This window comes from Procambarus clarkii, chromosome 26, assembly GCF_040958095.1.
Source record: "Procambarus clarkii isolate CNS0578487 chromosome 26, FALCON_Pclarkii_2.0, whole genome shotgun sequence".
Lineage (NCBI taxonomy): Eukaryota > Metazoa > Arthropoda > Malacostraca > Decapoda > Cambaridae > Procambarus > Procambarus clarkii.
In genome coordinates, this window is record NC_091175.1 from 8,252,158 (window position 1) to 8,272,867 (window position 20,710).

A 20,710-nucleotide genomic window follows, 5' to 3' on the forward strand; every position below is an offset into this window, starting at 1 on the left:
AATAATTCGTTTGTTAGATAACAAGATATTTATAGCAATAAGGTTTCTTGGAATGGCCTATAATGCACGCAAATACTAGTTTACGCACTTTTCGGGTAGTACGCCTGGAATTTCAAAATGGCGTTCAAACGGCGGTTGGTCGTTGAAAGCTCAGCCAGTACCGTCGCTGCCGCCAACGCGACAACATGTACTGCTGATTTCCGACATCAGCAACATTGCTCCAGGTAAGAGTGATAATTCTTTTTGACATATTTATATCTTATATATACACAGTATATAGAATTATATAATATAATGGGGTTTCTCCTATGAAGTTTGCTTCGAACAATGCCTATCAATGTTAGTTTAGTTCGTTTATTATGCACCCCATACCCCCATCTTGTGCATCCCACCTTGAGGTGCTTCCGGGGCTTAGTGTCCCCGCGGCCCGGTCGTCGACCAGGCCTCCTGGTTGCTGGACTGATCAACCAGGCTGTTGGACGCGGCTGCTCACAGCCTGACGTATGCGTCACAGCCTGGGTGATCAGGTATCCTTTGGAGGTGCTTATCCAGTTCTCTCTTGAACACTGTGAGGGGTCGGCCAGTTATGCCCCTTATGTGTAGTGGAAGCGTGTTGAACAGTCTCGGGCCTCTGATGTTGATAGTTCTCTCTGAGTACCTGTTGTACCTCTGCTGGGCGGTAGTGGAAAGGGTTACAGAGGCACATAATGGGCTCAGGGACTGAACCCCACAATTCATTTAGCTAAGCAAGTTACAATCTTGATCTAGTTACAAAATTCAATATAAGTCGTCACATCAACAATGGGTTCGAGATCGACCTCAAGTACAGGTTCTAAATTAAGCACCTGACATATGTGGAGAGCTAGTGTCACAATTTGTTTGTCCTGCACACCGCCCCCCATCCAGTGGGCAGCGGTGGATAGGTTACAATCACTCGGTTACTACCTACAGTTAGCAGACTGGGGATATTTGGCTAAAATTTCTGGTAGCAGATCAGGTCCCCCATTTGTTCAGATTTTTTTTCAAATTGGATTTTACAATTCAAGTGTTATGTTATTTACTGCTTTAGCAGATAGGCGGTTCCATGGGTTTATAACCCTGTGGGTGAAAATATAGCTTATGTTTTCAGTCCTACACTGCGGCTTGTTGGACTTGAAACCGTTGTTCCTTGTTTGTGTTCCATCTGACCTTTTGAAGTTGTTCTCTGGATCCATATCTTCGAAACTGTTCAATATTTTAATAGGCAGGCGATGAGTCACAATAACGTGGCTGAAGTATGTTGACCAGACCACACACTAGAAGTTGAAGGGACGACGAGTTTTGGTCCGTCCTGGACCATTCTCGAGTCGATTCAAGTCGATATTTTAATAGTTTCGGTGAGATCCATCCTGGCATGCCTAGTTTGCAGTGTTGTTAGCCCTGTGACCCTCAACCGTTCATGGTATGAAACTAGACCTCATTCTGCAATTATTTTTGTCGCCTGGTGTTCAATTTTCTCCATGAAAGGTTGGGCGCGGGGTGGGTTCTCTGTCGGCCTCCAAGTGGGTTCTCTGTCGGGCTCCAAGTGGGTTCTCTGTCGGGCTCCAAGTGGGTTCTCTGTCGGGCTCCAAGTGGGTTCTCTGTCGGGCTCCAAGTGGGTTCTCTGTCGGGCTCCAAGTGGGTTCTCTGTCGGGCTCCAAGTGGGTTCTCTGTCGGGCTCCAAGTGGGTTCTCTGTCGGGCCCCAAGTGGGTTCTCTGTCGGGCCCCAAGTGGGTTCTCTGTCGGGCCCCAAGTGGGTTCTCTGTCGGGCCCCAAGTGGGTTCTCTGTCGGGCCCCAAGTGGGTTCTCTGTCGGGGCTCCGGGGTGGGTTCTCTGTCGGGGCTCCGGGGTGGGTTCTCTGTCGGGGCTCCAGGGTGGGTTCTCTGTCGGGGCTCCGGGGTGGGTTCTCTGTCGGGGCTCCGGGGTGGGTTCTCTGTCGGGGCTCCGGGGTGGGTTCTCTGTCGGGGCTCCGGGGTGGGTTCTCTGTCGGGGCTCCGGGGTGGGTTGTCGGTCGGGGCTCCGGGGTGGGTTGTCGGTCGGGGCTCCGGGGTGGGTTGTCGGTCGGGGCTCCGGGGTGGGTTGTCGGTCGGGGCTCCGGGGTGGGTTGTCGGTCGGGGCTCCGGGGTGGGTTGTCGGTCGGGGCTCCGGGGTGGGTTGTCGGTCGGGGCTCCGGGGTGGGTTGTCGGTCGGGGCTCCGGGGTGGGTTGTCGGTCGGGGCTCCGGGGTGGGTTGTCGGTCGGGGCTCCGGGGTGGGTTGTCGGTCGGGGCTCCGGGGTGGGTTGTCGGTCGGGGCTCCGGGGTGGGTTGTCGGTCGGGGCTCCGGGCAGGCTTTAGGTACTCAACTGGCGGGCTCTGGGTGGGTGACTGTTCGGGCTCCAGGTGGGCGTCTGTCCGGCTTCGGGTGGGTTCTTGGTAGGGCTTGGGGGGTGTGGGTTCTTGATAGGCTTGGGGGGGTGTGGGTACTTGGTAGGGCTTGGGGGGTGTGGGTTCTTGGTAGGGCTTGGGGGGGGGTGTGGGTTCTTGGTAGGGCTTGGGGGGGGTGTGGGTTCTTGGTAGGGCTTGGGGGGGTGTGGGTTCTTGGTAGGGCTTGGGGGGGTGTGGGTTCTTGGTAGGGCTTGGGGGGGTGTGGTTATTTGGTAGGGCTTGGGGAGACGTGGGTTCTTTGTAGGGCTTGGGGGGGTGTGGGTACTTGGTAGGGCTTGGGGGGGTGTGGGTACTTGGTAGGGCTTGGGGGGGTGTGGGTACTTGGTAGGGCTTGGGGGGGTGTGGGTTCTTGGTAGGGCTTGGGGGGGTGTGGGTTCTTGGTAGGGCTTGGGGGGGTGTGGGTTCTTGGTAGGGCTTGGGGGGGTGTGGGTTCTTGGTAGGGCTCGGGGGGGGGGGGGGCTGTGGGTTCTTGGTAGGGCTCGGGGGGGTGTGGGTTCTTGGCAGGGCTCGGGGGGGGTGTGGGTTCTTGGTAGGGCTCGGGGGGGTTGGGTTCTCTGTAGGGCTCGGGGTGGGTTCTCGGTAGGGCTCGGGGCGGGCTCCAGGTACTCAACTGACGGGTTCCAGTTCACTCAACTGGCGGGCTCCGGTTCACTCAACTGGCGGGCTCCGGTTTATTAAACTGGCGGGCTCCGGGTGTTTGACTGGTCGGGCTCCGGGTGGGTGACTGTTCGGGCTCCAGGTGGGTGTCTGTCCGGCTTCGGGTGGGTTCTCGGTAGGGCTTGGGGGTGGGTTCTCGGTAGGGCTTGGGGTGGGTTCTCGGTAGGGCTTGGGGCTGGGTTCTCGGTAGGGCTTGGGGCTGGGTTCTCGGTAGGGCTTGGGGCTGGGTTCTCGGTAGGGCTTGGGGCTGGGTTCTCGGTAGGGCTTGGGGCTGGGTTCTCGGTAGGGCTTGGGGCTGGGTTCTCGGTAGGGCTTGGGGCTGGGTTCTCGGTAGGGCTTGGGGCTGGGTTCTCGGTAGGGCTTGGGGGGTGGGTTCTCGGTAGGGCTCGGGGTGGGCTCTTTCGGGATCGGGATAGGCTCTCGGGCTTGGGGAAGCTCTGTAGGGCTCGGGGTAGGTTCTTGGTCGGGCTCAGGGTGGGTTCTCGGTAGGGCTCGGGGCGGGCTCCAGGTACTCAACTGACGGGTTCCAGTTCACTCAACTGGCGGGCTCCGGTTCACTCAACTGGCGGGCTCCGGTTTACTAAACTGGCGGGCTCCGGGTGTTTGACTGGTCGGGCTCCGGGTGGGTGACTGTTCGGGCTCCAGGTGGGTGTCTGTCCAGCTTCGGGTGGGTTCTTGGTAGGGCTTGGGGTGGGTTCTTGGTAGGTATTAGGGCAGGGTTCTTGGTAGGGCTTGGGGGTGGGTTCTTGGTAGGGCTTGGGGGTGGGTTCTTGGTAGGGTTTGGGGTTGGCTCCCATTCAGGCTCGGGGTGGGCTCTTTCGGGATCGGGATAGGCTCTCGGGCTTGGGGAACCTCTGTAGGGCTCGGGGTAGGTTCTTGGTCGGGCTCAGGGTGGGTTCTCGGTAGGGCTCGGGGCAGGCTCCAGGTACTCAACTGACGGGTTCCAGTTCACTCAACTGGCGGGCTCCGGTTCACTCAACTGGCGGGCTCCGGTTTACTAAACTGGCGGGCTCCGGGTGTTTGACTGGTCGGGCTCCGGGTGGGTGACTGTTCGGGCTCCAGGTGGGTGTCTGTCCGGCTTCGGGTGGGTCCTTGGTAGGGCTTGGGGTGGGTTCTTGGTAGGTATTGGGGCTGGGTTCTCGGTAGGGCTTTGGGCTGGGTTCTCGGTAGGGCTTTGGGCTGGGTTCTCGGTAGGGCTTGAGGGGTAGGTTCTCGGTAGGGCTTGGGGGGTGGGTTCTCGGTAGGGCTTGGGTGGGGGGGTTCTCGGTAGGGCTTGGGGGGGTGGGTTCTCGGTAGGGCTTGGGGGGGGGGTTCTCGGTAGGGCTTGGGGGGGGGGTTCTCGGTAGGGCTTGGGGGGGGGTTCTCGGTAGGGCTTGGAGGGGGGGGTTCTCGGTAGGGCTTGGGGGGGTGGGTTCTCGGTAGGGCTTGGGGGGGGGTTCTCGGTAGGGGTCGGGGTGGGCTCTTTCGGGATCGGGATAGGCTCTTGGGCTTGGGGAACCTCTGTAGGGCTCGGGGTAGGTTCTTGGTCGGGCTCAAGGTGGGTTCTCGGTAGGGCTCGGGGCGGGCTCCAGGTACTCAACTGACGGGTTCCAGTTCACTCAACTGGCGGGCTCCGGTTCACTCAACTGGCGGGCTCCGGTTTACTAAACTGGCGGGCTCCGGGTGTTTGACTGGTCGGGCTCCGGGTGGGTGACTGTTCGGGCTCCAGGTGGGTGTCTGTCCAGCTTCGGGTGGGTTCTTGGTAGGTATTAGGGCTGGGTTCTTGGTAGGGCTTGGGGGTGGGTTTTGGTAGGGCTTGGGGGGTGGGTTCTCGGTAGGGCTTGGGGGGTGGGTTGTCGGTAGGGCTTGGGGGGTGGGTTCTCGGTAGGGCTTGGGGGGTGGGTTCTCGGTAGGGCTCGGGGTGGGTTCTCGGTAGGGCTCGGGGTGGGCTCTTTCGGGATCGGGATAGGCTCTCGGGCTTGGGGAACCTCTGTAGGGCTCGGGGTAGGTTCTTGGTCGGGCTCAGGGTGGGTTCTCGGTACGGCTCGGGGCGGGCTCCAGGTACTCAACTGACGGGTTCCAGTTCACTCAACTGGCGGGCTCCGGTTCACTCAACTGGCGGGCTCCGGTTTACTAAACTGGCGGGCTCCGGGTGTTTGACTGGTCGGGCTCCGGGTGGGTGACTGTTCGGGCTCCAGGTGGGTGTCTGTCCAGCTTCGGGTGGGTTCTTGGTAGGGCTTGGGGGTGGGTTCTTGGTAGGGCTTGGGGGTGGGTTCTTGGTAGGGTTTGGGGGTGGGTTCTTGGTAGGGTTTGGGGTTGGCTCCCGGTCAGGCTCGGGGTGGGCTCTTTCGGGATCGGGATAGGCTCTCGGGCTTGGGGAACCTCTGTAGGGCTTGGGGTAGGTTCTTGGTTGGGCTCAGGGTGGGTTCTCGGTAGGGCTCGGGGCAGGCTCCAGGTACTCAACTGACGGGTTCCAGTTCACTCAACTGGCGGGCTCCGGTTCACTCAACTGGCGGGCTCCGGTTTACTAAACTGGCGGGCTCCGGGTGTTTGACTGGTCGGGCTCCGGGTGGGTGACTGTTCGGGCTCCAGGTGGGTGTCTGTCCGGCTTCGGGTGGGTTCTTGGTAGGGCTTGGGGTGGGTTCTTGGTAGGGCTTGGGGTGGGTTCTTGGTAGGTATTGGGGCTGGGTTCTCGGTAGGGCTTTGGGCTGGGTTCTCGGTAGGGCTTGGGGCTGGGTTCTCGGTAGGGCTTCGGGGGTGGGTTCTCGGTAGGGCTTGGGGGGGGTGGGTTCTCGGTGGGGCTTGGGGGGGTGGGTTCTCGGTGGGGCTTGGGGGGGTGGGTTCTCGGTGGGGCTTGGGGGGGTGGGTTCTCGGTGGGGTTTGGGGGGGTGGGTTCTCGGTGGGGTTTGGGGGGGTGGGTTCTCGGTGGGGCTTGGGGGGGTGGGTTCTCGGTGGGGCTTGGGGGGGGGGGTTCTCGGTGGGGCTTGGGGGGGTGGGTTCTCGGTGGGGCTTGGGGGGGTGGGTTCTCGGTGGGGCTTGGGGGGGTGGGTTCTCGGTAGGGCTTGGGGGGTGGGTTCTCGGTAGGGGTCGGGGTGGCCTCTTTCGGGATCGGGATAGGCTCTCGGGCTTAAGGAACCTCTGTAGGGCTCGGGGTAGGTTCTTGGTCGGGCTCAGGGTGGGTTCTCGGTAGGGCTCGGGGCGGGCTCCAGGTACTCAACTGACGGGTTCCAGTTCACTCAACTGGCGGGCTCCGGTTCACTCAACTGGCGGGCTCCGGTTTACTAAACTGGCGGGCTCCGGGTGTTTGACTGGTCGGGCTCCGGGTGGGTGACTGTTCGGGCTCCAGGTGGGTGTCTGTCCAGCTTCGGGTGGGTTATTGGTAAGGCTTGGGGTGGGTTCTTGTTAGGTATTAGGGCTGGGTTCTTGGTAGGGCTTGGGGGTGGGTTCTTGGTAGGGCTTGGGGTGGGTTCTTGGTAGGGCTTGGGGGTGGGTTCTTGGTAGGGCTTGGGGGTGGGTTCTTGGTAGGGCTTGGGGGTGGGTTCTTGGTAGGGTTTGGGGTTGGCTCCCGGTCAGGCTCGGGGTGGGCTCTTTCGGGATCGGGATAGGCTCTCGGGCTTGGGGAACCTCTGTAGGGCTCGGGGTAGGTTCTTGGTCGGGCTCAGGGTGGGTTCTTGGTAGGGCTCGGGGCGGGCTCCAGGTACTCAACTGACGGGTTCCAGTTCACTCAACTGGCGGGCTCCGGTTCACTCAACTGGCGGGCTCCGGTTTACAAAACTGGCGGGCTCCGGGTGTTTGACTGGTCGGGCTCCGGGTGGGTGACTGTTCGGGCTCCAGGTGGGTGTCTGTCCGGCTTTGGGTGGGTTCTCGGTAGGGCTTGGGGGTGGGTTCTCGGTAGGGCTTGGGGTGGGTTCTCGGTAGGGCTTGGGGGTGGGTTCTCGGTAGGGCTTGGGGCTGGGTTCTCGGTAGGGCTTGGGGCTGGGTTCTCGGTAGGGCTTGGGGCTGGGTTCTCGGTAGGGCTTGGGGCTGGGTTCTCGATAGGGCTTGGGGCTGGGTTCTCGGTAGGGCTTGGGGGGTGGGTTCTCGGTAGGGCTTGGGGGGTGGGTTCTCGGTAGGGCTTGGGGGGTGGGTTCTCGGTAGGGCTCGGGGTGGGCTCTTTCGGGATCGGGATAGGCTCTCGGGCTTGGGGAAGCTCTGTAGGGCTCTGGGTAGGTTCTTGGTCGCGCTCAGGGTGGGTTCTCGGTAGGGCTCGGGGCGGGCTCCAGGTACTCAACTGACGGGTTCCAGTTCACTCAACTGGCGGGCTCCGGTTCACTCAACTGGCGGGCTCCGGTTTACTAAACTGGCGGGCTCCGGGTGTTTGACTGGTCGGGCTCCGGGTGGGTGACTGTTCGGGCTCCAGGTGGGTGTCTGTCCAGCTTCGGGTGGGTTCCTGGTAGGGCTTGGGGTGGGTTCTTGGTAGGTATTAGGGCAGGGTTCTTGGTAGGGCTTGGGGGTGGGTTCTTGGTAGGGCTTGGGGGTGGGTTCTTGGTAGGGCTTGGGGGTGGGTTCTTGGTAGGGTTTGGGGTTGGCTCCCGGTCAGGCTCGGGGTGGGCTCTTTCGGGATCGGGATAAGCTCTCGGGCTTGGGGAACCTCTGTAGGGCTCGGGGTAGGTTCTTGGTCGGGCTCAGGGTGGGTTCTCGGTAGGGCTCGGGGCAGGCTCCAGGTACTCAACTGACGGGTTCCAGTTCACTCAACTGGCGGGCTCCGGTTCACTCAACTGGCGGGCTCCGGTTTACTAAACTGGCGGGCTCCGGGTGTTTGACTGGTCGGGCTCCGGGTGGGTGACTGTTCGGGCTCCAGGTGGGTGTCTGTCCGGCTTTGGGTGGGTTCTCGGTAGGGCTTGGGGGTGGGTTCTCGGTAGGGCTTGGGGTGGGTTCTCGGTAGGGCTTGGGGGTGGGTTCTCGGTAGGGCTTGGGGGTGGGTTCTCGGTAGGGCTTGGGGCTGGGTTCTCGGTAGGGCTTGGGGCTGGGTTCTCGGTAGGGCTTGGGGCTGGGTTCTCGGTAGGGCTTGGGGCTGGGTTCTCGGTAGGGCTTGGGGGGTGGGTTCTCGGTAGGGCTTGGGGGGTGGGTTCTCGGTAGGGCTTGGGGGGTGGGTTCTCGGTAGGGCTCGGGGTAGGCTCTTTCGGGATCGGGATAGGCTCTCGGGCTTGGGGAAGCTCTGTAGGGCTCGGGGTAGGTTCTTGGTCGCGCTCAGGGTGGGTTCTCGGTAGGGCTCGGGGCGGGCTCCAGGTACTCAACTGACGGGTTCCAGTTCACTCAACTGGCGGGCTCCGGTTCACTCAACTGGCGGGCTCCGGTTTACTAAACTGGCGGGCTCCGGGTGTTTGACTGGTCGGGCTCTGGGTGGGTGACTGTTCGGGCTCCAGGTGGGTGTCTGTCCAGCTTCGGGTGGGTTCTTGGTAGGGCTTGGGGTGGGTTCTTGGTAGGTATTAGGGCAGGGTTCTTGGTAGGGCTTGGGGGTGGGTTCTTGGTAGGGCTTGGGGGTGGGTTCTTGGTAGGGCTTGGGGGTGGGTTCTTGGTAGGGATTGGGGTTGGCTCCCGGTCAGGCTCGGGGTGGGCTCTTTCGGGATCGGGATAAGCTCTCGGGCTTGGGGAACCTCTGTAGGGCTCGGGGTAGGTTCTTGGTCGGGCTCAGGGTGGGTTCTCGGTAGGGCTCGGGGCAGGCTCCAGGTACTCAACTGACGGGTTCCAGTTCACTCAACTGGCGGGCTCCGGTTCACTCAACTGGCGGGCTCCGGTTTACTAAACTGGCGGGCTCCGGGTGTTTGACTGGTCGGGCTCCGGGTGGGTGACTGTTCGGGCTCCAGGTGGGTGTCTGTCCGGCTTCGGGTGGGTCCTTGGTAGGGCTTGGGGTGGGTTCTTGGTAGGTATTGGGGCTGGGTTCTCGGTAGGGCTTTGGGCTGGGTTCTCGGTAGGGCTTTGGGCTGGGTTCTCGGTAGGGCTTGGGGGGTGGGTTCTCGGTAGGGCTTGGGGGGTGGGTTCTCGGTAGGGCTTGGGGGGGTGGGTTCTCGGTAGGGCTTGGGTGGGGGGGTTCTCGGTAGGGCTTGGGTGGGGGGGTTCTCGGTAGGGCTTGGGGGGGTGGGTTCTCGGTAGGGCTTGTGGGGGGGGTTCTCGGTAGGGCTTGGGGGGTGGGTTCTCGGTAGGGCTTGGGGGGGGGGGTTCTCGGTAGGGCTTGGGGGGGGTTCTCGGTAGGGCTTGGGGGGTGGGTTCTCGGTAGGGGTCGGGGTGGGCTCTTTCGGGATCGGGATAGGCTCTCGGGCTTGGGGAACCTCTGTAGGGCTCGGGGTAGGTTATTGGTCGGGCTCAAGGTGGGTTCTCGGTAGGGCTCGGGGCGGGCTCCAGGTACTCAACTGACGGGTTCCAGTTCACTCAACTGGCGGGCTCCGGTTCACTCAACTGGCGGGCTCCGGTTTACTAAACTGGCGGGCTCCGGGTGTTTGACTGGTCGGGCTCCGGGTGGGTGACTGTTTGGGCTCCAGGTGGGTGTCTGTCCAGCTTCGGGTTGGTTCTTGGTAGGTATTAGGGCTGGGTTCTTGGTAGGGCTTGGGGGTGGGTTTTGGTAGGGCTTGGGGGGTGGGTTCTCGGTAGGGCTTGGGGGGTGGGTTGTCGGTAAGGCTTGGGGGGTGGGTTCTCGGTAGGGCTTGGGGGGTGGGTTCTCGGTAAGGCTTGGGGGGTGGGTTCTCGGTAGGGCTTGGGGGGTGGGTTCTCGGTAGGGCTCGGGGTGGGCTCTTTCGGGATCGGGATAGGCTCTCGGGCATGGGGAACCTCTGTAGGGCTCGGGGTAGGTTCTTGGTCGGGCTCAGGGTGGGTTCTCGGTACGGCTCGGGGCGGGCTCCAGGTACTCAACTGACGGGTTCCAGTTCACTCAACAGGTGGGCTCCGGTTCACTCAACTGGCGGGCTCCGGTTTACTAAACTGGCGGGCTCCGGGTGTTTGACTGGTCGGGCTCCGGGTGGGTGACTGTTCGGGCTCCAGGTGGGTGTCTGTCCAGCTTCAGGTGGGTTCTTGGTAGGGCTTGGGGTGGGTTCTTGGTAGGGCTTGGGGGTGGGTTCTTGGTAGGGCTTGGGGGTGGGTTCTTGGTAGGGTTTGGGGCTGGGTTCTCGGTAGGGCTTCGGGGGTGGGTTCTCGGTAGGGCTTGGGGGGTGGGTTCTCGGTGGGGCTTGGGGGGGTGGGTTCTCGGTGGGGCTTGGGGGGGTGGGTTCTCGGTGGGGCTTGGGGGGGGGGGGGTTCTCGGTGGGGCTTGGGGGGGGGGGGGTTCTCGGTGGGGCTTGGGGGGGTGGGTTCTCGGTGGGGCTTGGGGGGTGGGTTCTCGGTGGGGCTTGGGGGGGTGGGTTCTCGGTGGGGCTTGGGGGGGTGGGTTCTCGGTGGGGCTTGGGGGGGTGGGTTCTCGGTGGGGCTTGGGGGGGGTGGGTTCTCGGTGGGGCTTGGGGGGGGGGTGGGTTCTCGGTAGGGCTTGGGGGGTGGGTTCTCGGTAGGGGTCGGGGTGGGCTCTTTCGGGATCGGGATAGGCTCTCGGGCTTAAGGAACCTCTGTAGGGCTCGGAGTAGGTTCTTGGTCGGGCTCAGGGTGGGTTCTCGGTAGGGCTCGGGGCGGGCTCCAGGTACTCAACTGACGGGTTCCAGTTCACTCAACTGGCGGGCTCCAGTTCACTCAACTGGCGGGCTCCGGTTTACTAAACTGGCGGGCTCCGGGTGTTTGACTGGTCGGGCTCCGGGTGGGTGACTGTTCGGGCTCCAGGTGGGTGTCTGTCCAGCTTCGGGTGGGTTATTGGTAGGGCTTGGGGTGGGTTCTTGTTAGGTATTAGGGCTGGGTTCTTGGTAGGGCTTGGGGGTGGGTTCTTGGTAGGGCTTGGGGTGGGTTCTTGGTAGGGCTTGGGGGTGGGTTCTTGGTAGGGCTTGGGGGTGGGTTCTTGGTAGGGCTTGGGGGTGGGTTCCTGGTAGGGTTTGGGGTTGGCTCCCGGTCAGGCTCGGGGTGGGCTCTTTCGGGATCGGGATAGGCTCTCGGGCTTGGGGAACCTCTGTAGGGCTCGGGGTAGGTTCTTGGTCGGGCTCAGGGTGGGTTCTCGGTAGGGCTCGGGGCGGGCTCCAGGTACTCAACTGACGGGTTCCAGTTCACTCAACTGGCGGGCTCCGGTTCACTCAACTGGCGGGCTCCGGTTTACTAAACTGGCGGGCTCCGGGTGTTTGACTGGTCGGGCTCCGGGTGGGTGACTGTTCGGGCTCCAGGTGGGTGTCTGTCCAGCTTCGGGTGGGTTCTTGGTAGGACTTGGGGGGGGGGGGGCTTGGTAGGTATTATGGCTGGGTTCTTGGTAGGGCTTGGGGGTGGGTTCTTGGTAGGGTTTGGGGTTGGCTCCCGGTCAGGCTCGGGGTGGGCTCTTTCGGGATCGGGATAGGCTCTCGGGCTTGGGGAACCTCTGTAGGGCTCGGGGTAGGTTCTTGGTCGGGCTCAGGGTGGGTTCTCGGTAGGGCTCGGGGCGGGCTCCAGGTACTCAACTGACGGGTTCCAGTTCACTCAACTGGCGGGCTCCGGTTCACTCAACTGGCGGGCTCCGGTTTACTAAACTGGCGGGCTCCGGGTGTTTGACTGGTCGGGCTCCGGGTGGGTGACTGTTCGGGCTCCAGGTGGGTGTCTGTCCAGCTTCGGGTGGGTTCTTGGTAGGGCTTGGGGTGGGTTCTTGGTAGGTATTAGGGCTGGGTTCTCGGTAGGGCTTGGGGGTGGGTTCTTGGTAGGGCTTGGGGGTGGGTTCTTGGTAGGTATTAGGGCTGGGTTCTTGGTAGGGCTTTGGGGTGGGTTCTCGGTAGGGCTTTGGGGTGGGTTCTCGGTAGGGCTTGGGGCTGGGTTCTCGGTTAGGGCTTGGGGCTGGGTTCTCGGTAGGGCTTGGGGGGTGGGTTCTCGGTAGGGCTTGGGGGGGTGGGTTCTCGGTAGGGCTTGGGGGGGTGGGTTCTCGGTAGGGCTTGGGGGGTGGGTTCTCGGTAGGGCTTAAGGTGTGGGTTCTCGGTAGGGCTTGGGGGGTGGGTTCTCGGTAGGGCTTGGCGGGGTGGGTTCTCGGTAGGGCTTGGAGGGTGGGTTCTCGGTAGGGCTCGGGGTGGGCTCTTTCGGGATCGGGATAGGCTCTCGGGCTTGGGGAACCTCTGTAGGGCTCGGGGTAGGTTCTTGGTCGGGCTCAGGGTGGGTTCTCGGTAGGGCTCGGGGCGGGCTCCAGGTACTCAACTGATGGGTTGCAGTTCACTCAACTGGCGGGCTCCGGTTCACTCAACTGGCGGGCTCCGGTTTACTAAACTGGCGGGCTCCGGGTGTTTGACTGGTCGGGCTCCGGGTGGGTGACTGTTCGGGCTCCAGATGGGTGTCTGTCCGGCTTCGGGTGGGTTCTTGGTAGGGCTTGGGGGTGGGTTCTTGGTAGGGCTTGGAAGTGGGTTCTTGGTAGGGCTTAGGGTGGGCTCTTTCGGGTTCGGGATGGGCTCTTTCGGGTTCGGGATGGGCTCTCGGGCTTGGGTTACCTGTGTAGGGCTCGGGGTAGGGTCTTGGTCAGGCTCAGAGTGGGCTCTCTGTAGGGCTCAGAGTGGGTTCTTGATAGGACTCGGGGTGGGTTCTCTGTAGGGATCAGGGTAGGTTCTCGTTAGGGCTCTGGGTGGGTTCTCGGTCGGGCTCGGGGCAGGCTCCAGGTACTCAACTGACGGGTTCCAGTTCACACAACTGGCGGGCTCCGGTTCACTCAACTGGCGGGCTCCGGTTTACTAAACTGGCGGGCTCCGGGTGTTTGACTGGTCGGGCTCCGGGTGGGTGACTGTTCGGGCTCCAGGTGGGTGTCTGTCCGGCTTCGGGTGGGTTCTTGGCAGGGCTTGGGGTGGGTTCTTGGTAGATATTGGGGCTGGGTTCTTGGTAGGGCTTGGGGGTGGGTTCTTGATAGGGCTTGGGGGTGGGTTCTTGGTAGGGCTTGGGGGTGGGTTCTTGGTAGGGCTTGGGGGTGGGTTCTTGGTAGGGTTTGGGGTTGGCTCCCGGTCAGGCTCGGGGTGGGCTCTTTCGGGATCGGGATAGGCTCTCGGGCTTGGGGAACCTCTGTACGGCTCGGGGTAGGTTCTTGGTCGGGCTCAGGGTGGGTTCTCTGTAGGGCTCGGGGTGGGTTCTTGGTAGGGCTCAGGGCAGGTTCTCTGTAGGGATCGGGATGGGTTCTCGGTAGGGCTCGGGGCGGGCTCCAGGTACTCAACTGACGGGTTTCAGTTCACTCAACTGGCGGGCTCCGGTTCACTCAACTGGCGGGCTCCGGTTTACTAAACTGGCGGGCTCCGGGTGTTTGACTGGTCGGGCTCCGGGTGGGTGACTGTTCGGGCTCCAGGTGGGTGTCTGTCTGGCTTCGGGTGGGTTCTTGGTAGGGCTTGGGGGTGGGTTCTTGGTAGGGCTTGGGGGTGGGCTCTTGGTAGGGCTTAGGGTTGGCTCTCGGTCAGGCTCGGGGTGGGCTCTTTAGGGTTCGGGATGGACTCTCGGGCTTGGGTTACCTCTGTAGGGCTCGGGGTAGGTTCTTGGTCAGGCTCAGGGTGGGCTCTCTGTAGGGCTCAGAGTGGGTTCTTGATAGGACATGGATGTCCATTATTCGGTAATTATTGTGCCGAAGATTGTAATTAAGTGAAAATACATTTTCACTTTACTGAAAAATTTATGGCATGAGCATGAAGTGAGCCAAAAGTGTGACAAAGCAACAGCAGTCGGCTGAATGCTGGGCATGGGGGAAGAGGGAGGGAGGGTGTGAGACTATCCCTTCCTCATTTCCTCTCTCAAGCTTGGTGAAAAAGTTCTCTCCTTTTGAATGTTTGGTTTCAATAAAGTTGTGTGTGTACATCTATAATTTTAATACCAAATTATCCGTGATCAGTATCATATGCCATAATCAAGACGCATCATAAAAGAATTTTTTGCGAATAATTTATTAATAATAATAGTTCATTGTGTTGGAGGACTGGCAGCCAGGTTATACATACAGTACATGTTAGGTTTGTATCCAGGTTCCCCCCCCCCCACCCTTTCCCCCCTATCCCTAGGGTCTAATTACTGACCCTCCCCAGTATGCAACCCCACAATAAGCTGACTGACTTTTGGGTACCTATTTCCTGCTAGGTGAACAGGTACATTAGGTGATAGGATACACACCCGCCATTTCTATCTTGCCTGGGATTTGAACCCAGAATTCTAGATTGCGAGTCAAGAACGAACTCGACTATACTACCGGTACCCTCAATTTACTGGGATTTATGTCAAGAATGGTTGAGTTTGTGTAAATCCTGGTCATTATGTTATGTTGGGACCACCAATAATTGTCATATACTGTAATTATGATTTTTAAATGGAATTGTTTGCCAATGATTGCTCTATCATATGCCATTGTCAAAATGATAAGTACATACTGTAATAGATCATGTTGGACCACAAATTTTAGATCCATTTGGCATAGGGTCTCCATTTTTGTGCAACTCTGGAGCTCTTCTCGGTGTTACCTTGAGGTGCTTCCGGGGCTTAGCGTCCCCGCGGCTTAGCGTCCCCGCGGCCCGGTCGTCGACCAGGCCTCCTGGTTGCCGGACTGATCAACCAGGCTGTTGGATGCGGCTGCTCGCAGCCTGACGTATGAGTCACAGCCTGGTTGATCAGGTGTAATTATGTTTAGAGCAGGGTTCTTCCCAGCTGGTTTCACCATTTGTGTTGTCTTCAAAGATTGCCTTGATAGCATTGCTCTAGTTGTTTGAGCTGCTGCTGTGGGATGTGGTTGCATATTTACACTATATGCGGCCTGTCGTGCTTTCCAGCGTGCAGTTCTAGATCATCAGGAATCTTCTTAGTTGTATTCCTTGCGGTTTGCCTCTCTTTTTACACCCTTTCTACTTTCTGGAGGGAAAGGGAAGGGAAGGGAATTATTAGGAGAAATCACTAAATCATTATAACTATATAGCATTTGGAAGGGATCAATATAAGGATTTTTGATGGGACATGGGGACGAAATTGTGCCCAACCACTTGGACAGTCGGGGATTGAAAACCGGCTTGCAAAAAAATGGGCCTTCGCTCTACTGTCTAGCCCAAGTGGTTGGGCGGGAAGGGAAGGTAGATCAATCTTTGATAGCTGGCAGTGCAGTATTTTAGCCTCAGTCTGCTTCAGTTGAGTTCTTCGGATCCAGCTTTGGGCCATGTGTAGATCCATATCTCCTGGTTCCTGGCTGGGGTAGGGGTTCTAGTGCATCGTTCGCTCTGGACAGTGCTCCTGTTCACCCTTCGTTTTTGAAGTGTTGACCTTTTAGGCAAGTTGATTGAAACCTCAGGTAACCTCAGGGCTGTCATCTGGTGGAAGATGGGTAAATCAAGGGCCTACCAGAAAAAGATGTTTAATTATACAGTATTCAATGCTTAATTTTCACATATATAGTACAGTACATGTTTTAAGTAAATAATATCAGACTTTATCTTGGATCATTTTCTTATTTAGGGTTTTAATCTTATAATACTTATATTGAGGAATGTGATTTCTACTCACTTTATGAATTTTAATCCTCCAAATACTGTATTATTAAAACTATGATTATAGAAATTTTAGACATTGTTGTTATAAATGATACTCTATAGTGAACTCATTATTTCTTACTTGCAGTTGAAGTGGTGTGCTTGGGTTGCGCTATACTGCTCCTGCATCAGCTTTGCCAACTCGAGAGTCAATGACGATACGAAACAAATGCTCAGCAGCTTCATGTAAGGTTTATCTTGTTTTCTTCTGAAATTTGTATATTACTAAACCCATAAAGGTACAACCTGTCCTCATAGCATGTCACATTTTAACATATACTTTACTTTACACAAGGCCAAAACCTGGTGTACTAAGGCAAATAAACATTGCGACGGGGTAAATACCCTAACTGTGCAACCTGTCCTCTTACAAATTACGTCTGAATTTGGTCGTTTGCCCATATGGCCAAAAATGGACGTAATTTAAAAATAAAAAAATTTAAATAAATTTTGGATTTTGTTTCAAAACAGTAAGTTAAGGGTCCTCTCGTAGGTTAGGAGGGCAGGAAATTGTCCAAGTTTCAAAAGCTATGAAAAACGTTAAATGAAAGTTTCCTCTCCTAACCTTTCCAAGTAAGCCAGAGGACTTAGAGAAAACGCGACAGTATGTCACTTTCGTGAGCCAATTTCATTTCAAATTACGTTTATTTTTGGATATAGCATGCATTCGAACGAAAAGCGACGTTATTTTCAAGAGGACAGGTTGAACCATGATGTGCCTGACCACCATCATATGGTGGGTCAGGTCACCTAAAGTCCCAGCTAGCCTGCCATCCCCGCTCGTTGAGCCAAATGGAACCCCCAAATATTCTATAAGGAAGAGAACAGGACTGGGAGGTGAGCGATTGACTACATGCCTGAAAAGGGCATTTCATTACCTGGATCTGGATTTGTACCTGGATAAGGGGGTTCTGGGATTTTTCTCCAAGCCTGGCCTGGGCCAGGCATGACGTGCAAGATCTTGGTCCAGTAGACTGTTGCTTGGAGTGGCCTGCAGGGCCATATTCCCACTTACAATCTAGTTAGTCCAGCACTTCTTGCAGGAAACTCTAATTTTTTCTTGAAGAAATACTTTTGTTCCAGCCATACTTATTTTATTTGCTGTGAGGATATTAAGGAGTCGTGGTCCTTTGATATTCATACAGTGTTCTATGATTGTTCCTGTGGCACCTTTATTCTTCACTTGCGCTATTCTGCATTTCCTACCATATTGTTCGCTCCACTACCTTACCTTACCTTGAGGTTACCTTGAGGTGCTTCCAGGGCTTAGCGTCCCCGCGGCCCGGTCGTCGACCAGGCCTCTTGGTTGCTGAACTGATCAACCAGGCTGTTGGACGCGGCTGCTCGCAGCCTGACGTATGAGTCACAGCCTGGTTGATCAGGTATCCTTTGGAGGTGCTTATCCAGTTCTCTCTTGAACACTGTGAGGGGTCGGCCAGTTATGCCCCTTATGTGTAGCGGAAGCGTGTTGAACAGTCTCGGGCCTCTGATGTTGATAGAGTTCTCTCTCGGAGTACTTGTTGCACCTACGCTTTTCAACGGGGGTATTCTGCACATCCTTCCATGTCTTCTGGTCTCATGTGATGTTATTTCTGTGTGCAGGTTTGGGACCAGCCCCTCTAATATTTTCCACGTGTAAATTATTATGTATCTCTCCCGCCTGCGCTCAAGGGAGTACAGATTTAGGCTCTTTAGTCGGTCCCAATAGTTTAGATGTTTTACTGAGTGGATTCTAGCAGTAAAGGATCTCTGCACACTCTCCAGGTCAGCAATTTCTCCAGCTTTGAAAGGGGCTGTCATTGTGCAGCAGTACTCCAGTCTAGAGAGCACAAGCGTTTTGAAAAGTATCATCATCGGTATAGCATCTGTTATAATATTGTGCAAATTTTGGACCTGGATATTCATACAGTGTTCTATGACTGTTTCTGTGGCACATTTTTTCTTCACTTGCGCTATTCTGCATTTCCTACCATATTGTTCGCTCCACTATGTTATAATACTGTGCAAATTTTGGACCTGGAGTTCAGTCCATGTATACAGTACATGATACCTCTCTTGTCTCCTTTCCAGAGTACATTTTGGGAGCTTCAAATGGTCCCAATAATTTATGTACTTTATTGTGTTTGTGTGCTGAGTATGTCCTCTGTATTCCCTGTGTTTCAACAATCTCTCTTGCTCTGATTTGTTATTTTTGGGAGACCCCTGTCAGTAGTTTTCTGAGCTTACTTGTCAGTCACTATAGCATTGACTTCATGATTTTCCTAAGGGTGACAACACTTGCATAATTGTCTTTTGTTATTGAATGTAATTTAAATTACATTAATCCAACCCATTGTTACTGGCTAATAGTTCTGATTTTCAAAGTAAATTATCATAATTAAACAAATATACTTTTATTTGCTTGTCACAAATAATTTACTAATTATATTAACATTTCAGGTTGTCCATTTCTGCAGTTGTGATGTCCTACCTTCAAAACCCACAGCCAATGACACCTCCATGGTCCAATATATAAATAGTTCTATATTATCGATTGTTTTTGGTTGAATGGAAATGTATAATTGCCTCACCATACTTGTATTAAAATTGTACTGCTGAATGACAGTGACAATTTTAGTTTTAATAAACTAGCTAATGGTGCCAGGTTTGTATTATGATGTGCAATATGGAACAGTGCCAACATTTGATGATGTGCATGAGTTACAAAATGGCTTGGTTTGTTAATCTTTTAATTTGTGTAGCCTGCACTATATAATTCTTGTGTTATACTTCCCATCCAAAAGTTTCTTGTAAGCAGCTTGTCTTTTTTTTCTTTAACAAATGGACAAATTTGTATTGTCCCATAACATTATCATGTCATTCATGCCAGTGTAAAAGGCAATAGCATGAAGGTCAAAGGTTGAAATATCCTGGAATATGAAGTACCATACGAGTTGATCCTCGAGTGACAACCACATTAGTACAGTAGATAGCCTCCATATTAGACATAAAAGGAAGACTTGATCACCACGTTAGAAATAGAAGAGTGAAAGGGAATTGGGAGTGGAATGGTAGGCAGTCAGTATGGGGGAAGGGAGACTTTTGGAGTACAGTACAGTACTGTCCATTCAGTAGAGCCAGGCTGTCACCTGATCGGATGACGGGCAAAGTTATCAGTCACTAGCACTGATTTTATAGTTTTCTTCGAGGTGACATCAACTGCATAATATCTTTTTGATCATGAAATTACATTAACTCCAACCAGTTACTGCTGGCTAATAATTCTTAGACATAAAGGAAAGAGGACAAATCAGAAGAGCATGTTAAGATAGGGCTACCTGAATAGGTTTCAGTTGTGTTTACTCCATCAGAGGGGCGTTCATGGGGATAAAGACAGATTCTACAGTAAATTGTTAATTCCTCTTTTAGGACTGCCTCCTCTTCCATTTTGCTTAGTTATGCAAAGTTGTTGTTTTATGGTTACAAAGGAAACATATCATTCCTTAATTTCTTATTTTGACTGTATCAGAATTTAGAATTTCTAAAATAGTTACAGGTTGTAAGTACAGTATGTATAACAGTTTATACAGTACTATACTTAGTGTATAAAATATATATTAATGCAGGCCATATGTATTATTGTTAAATATGTACTTTTGTATTTCATAGTAAACCTTTTACCATAATATATAATTATCTTCTCCTTTCAATAGTGCATTTGTCATGTTGAATTATATGGTATATCAGGATTTTATCGGTACTACCTTGTTGACTGCGTGTTCCTCCCGTTACTATACTGTATACAGTATCTCTCCTTCCCATTACAGTATTACGCTGAGATGTATCAGTAAGGTGGTTGGGCTCACTGGCTCAAGCAAAGAATATTCACTATACAATACTATATTGAATATAAATTCAGTGGATTTTGTACTACATGGGAACCTGGTCCAAGATAGGGATTTTAATCTAGCCAGTGACCTGTACAATGAATTTGGCATCTAGATAATGCAGAATTCCTCCAAGACTGATAATTTTAAATTAATATTACTAAAAAATTCAAACAGTGCTTTTTCCATGGGATTTCTGCATCAAATTATGCACAAATGTATGTCCTATCATGTGCACAAATAAAGGGTGAATGCTGTAGATCTTGTTGTCCATTAAAATCTGTACAATAAAGCTTTCAGTCACATGCCATCCCTAAGGTGTAGCGTTGTTTACAATTTCCCATTTAGAATCCTTTCATTAGAAAGTACTGTATTTACACCACAGTATTGTATGTCGAACATAAAAAATATTAAATGTATAAAGATATTGTACACAATGTGATAAATCAATGATATAATCTTTAGAGCAGGACAGCACAAACGAACCAATGTTGTGGATAACCACAGATGTGCACCTTAACCCATGGACTAGGATGTGCAAAAAGTTACACGACCTCGGGCCGGATTCAGGAAGGTACTTACGAAGGTTTTTCCTCTTAGCTAAGAGTGTTTTCCATCTTAGCGCCTTCGTGGCGACTACGTCCGTATTCAATTAACTACCCTAAGTGGAAAAACCTTCGTAAGTTCATTCCTGGATTTAAGTGTGGTTTCGACCACTCGTAGCTTTACGTAAACTGGATATAAGTAATTTTTTCTCTACTACATAACACTGGGATCGATTTATGATATTGGAACATGACCAAAATATTATAGCTGGTGAATCTAGTGAAGAGGAATCCTTCGTGTTAGTTATATATGCATTCTCTGCTTGAAACTTGAAGTAAATATGTGTTTGATGATAGTAGAATTAGTTTTATAATAGCAAGATATTATACCAGTAGTTATTAAGTAAATAAACACTGGTGAACATGAAATATGAGAGAAGGTGATGAGCCCTGCCTGATGGGATCATTTACTATCACCAAATGCGCCTGTTCACCTAGTAGTAAGGGTGTACCTTAGCTATACATACCCATTTCTAATTTATTTAGTTTGGTTTTATTTTGAAATTAAATCTGGGTGAGACATAAAATAAAAATATGCTGCACAAATGATGTTGGGTAAGGAAAAGGGTAAAAATGTCAAAAA

The 20,710-nt window shown here is 54.6% G+C and overlaps 2 long non-coding RNA genes across 5 annotated transcripts; one reads left to right on the forward strand and one right to left on the reverse strand.

Moving 5' to 3' along the window:
• Positions 1-93: 93 nt before the first annotated feature.
• On the forward strand, positions 94-19,779 carry LOC123756744 (uncharacterized). 2 transcript variants are annotated; one of them, XR_011229712.1, is made up of 3 exons: positions 94-224; positions 15,745-15,842; positions 18,096-19,779. It is a non-coding gene; the product is annotated as an uncharacterized lncRNA (long non-coding RNA). The 2 variants fall into 2 exon arrangements; XR_006772670.2 differs by lacking the exon at positions 94-224 and having other exon boundaries at positions 15,707-15,842.
• Positions 14,248-20,545, reverse strand: LOC123756745 (uncharacterized). 3 transcript variants are annotated; one of them, XR_006772671.2, is made up of 3 exons: positions 20,105-20,545; positions 15,739-15,864; positions 14,248-15,437 (listed from the first exon to the last, which is right to left on the reverse strand). It is a non-coding gene; the product is annotated as an uncharacterized lncRNA (long non-coding RNA). The 3 variants fall into 3 exon arrangements; XR_011229714.1 differs by lacking the exon at positions 20,105-20,545 and adding an exon at positions 20,038-20,076; XR_011229713.1 differs by lacking the exon at positions 20,105-20,545 and adding an exon at positions 19,956-20,000.
• Between the last annotated feature and the right edge of the window lie 165 nt (positions 20,546-20,710).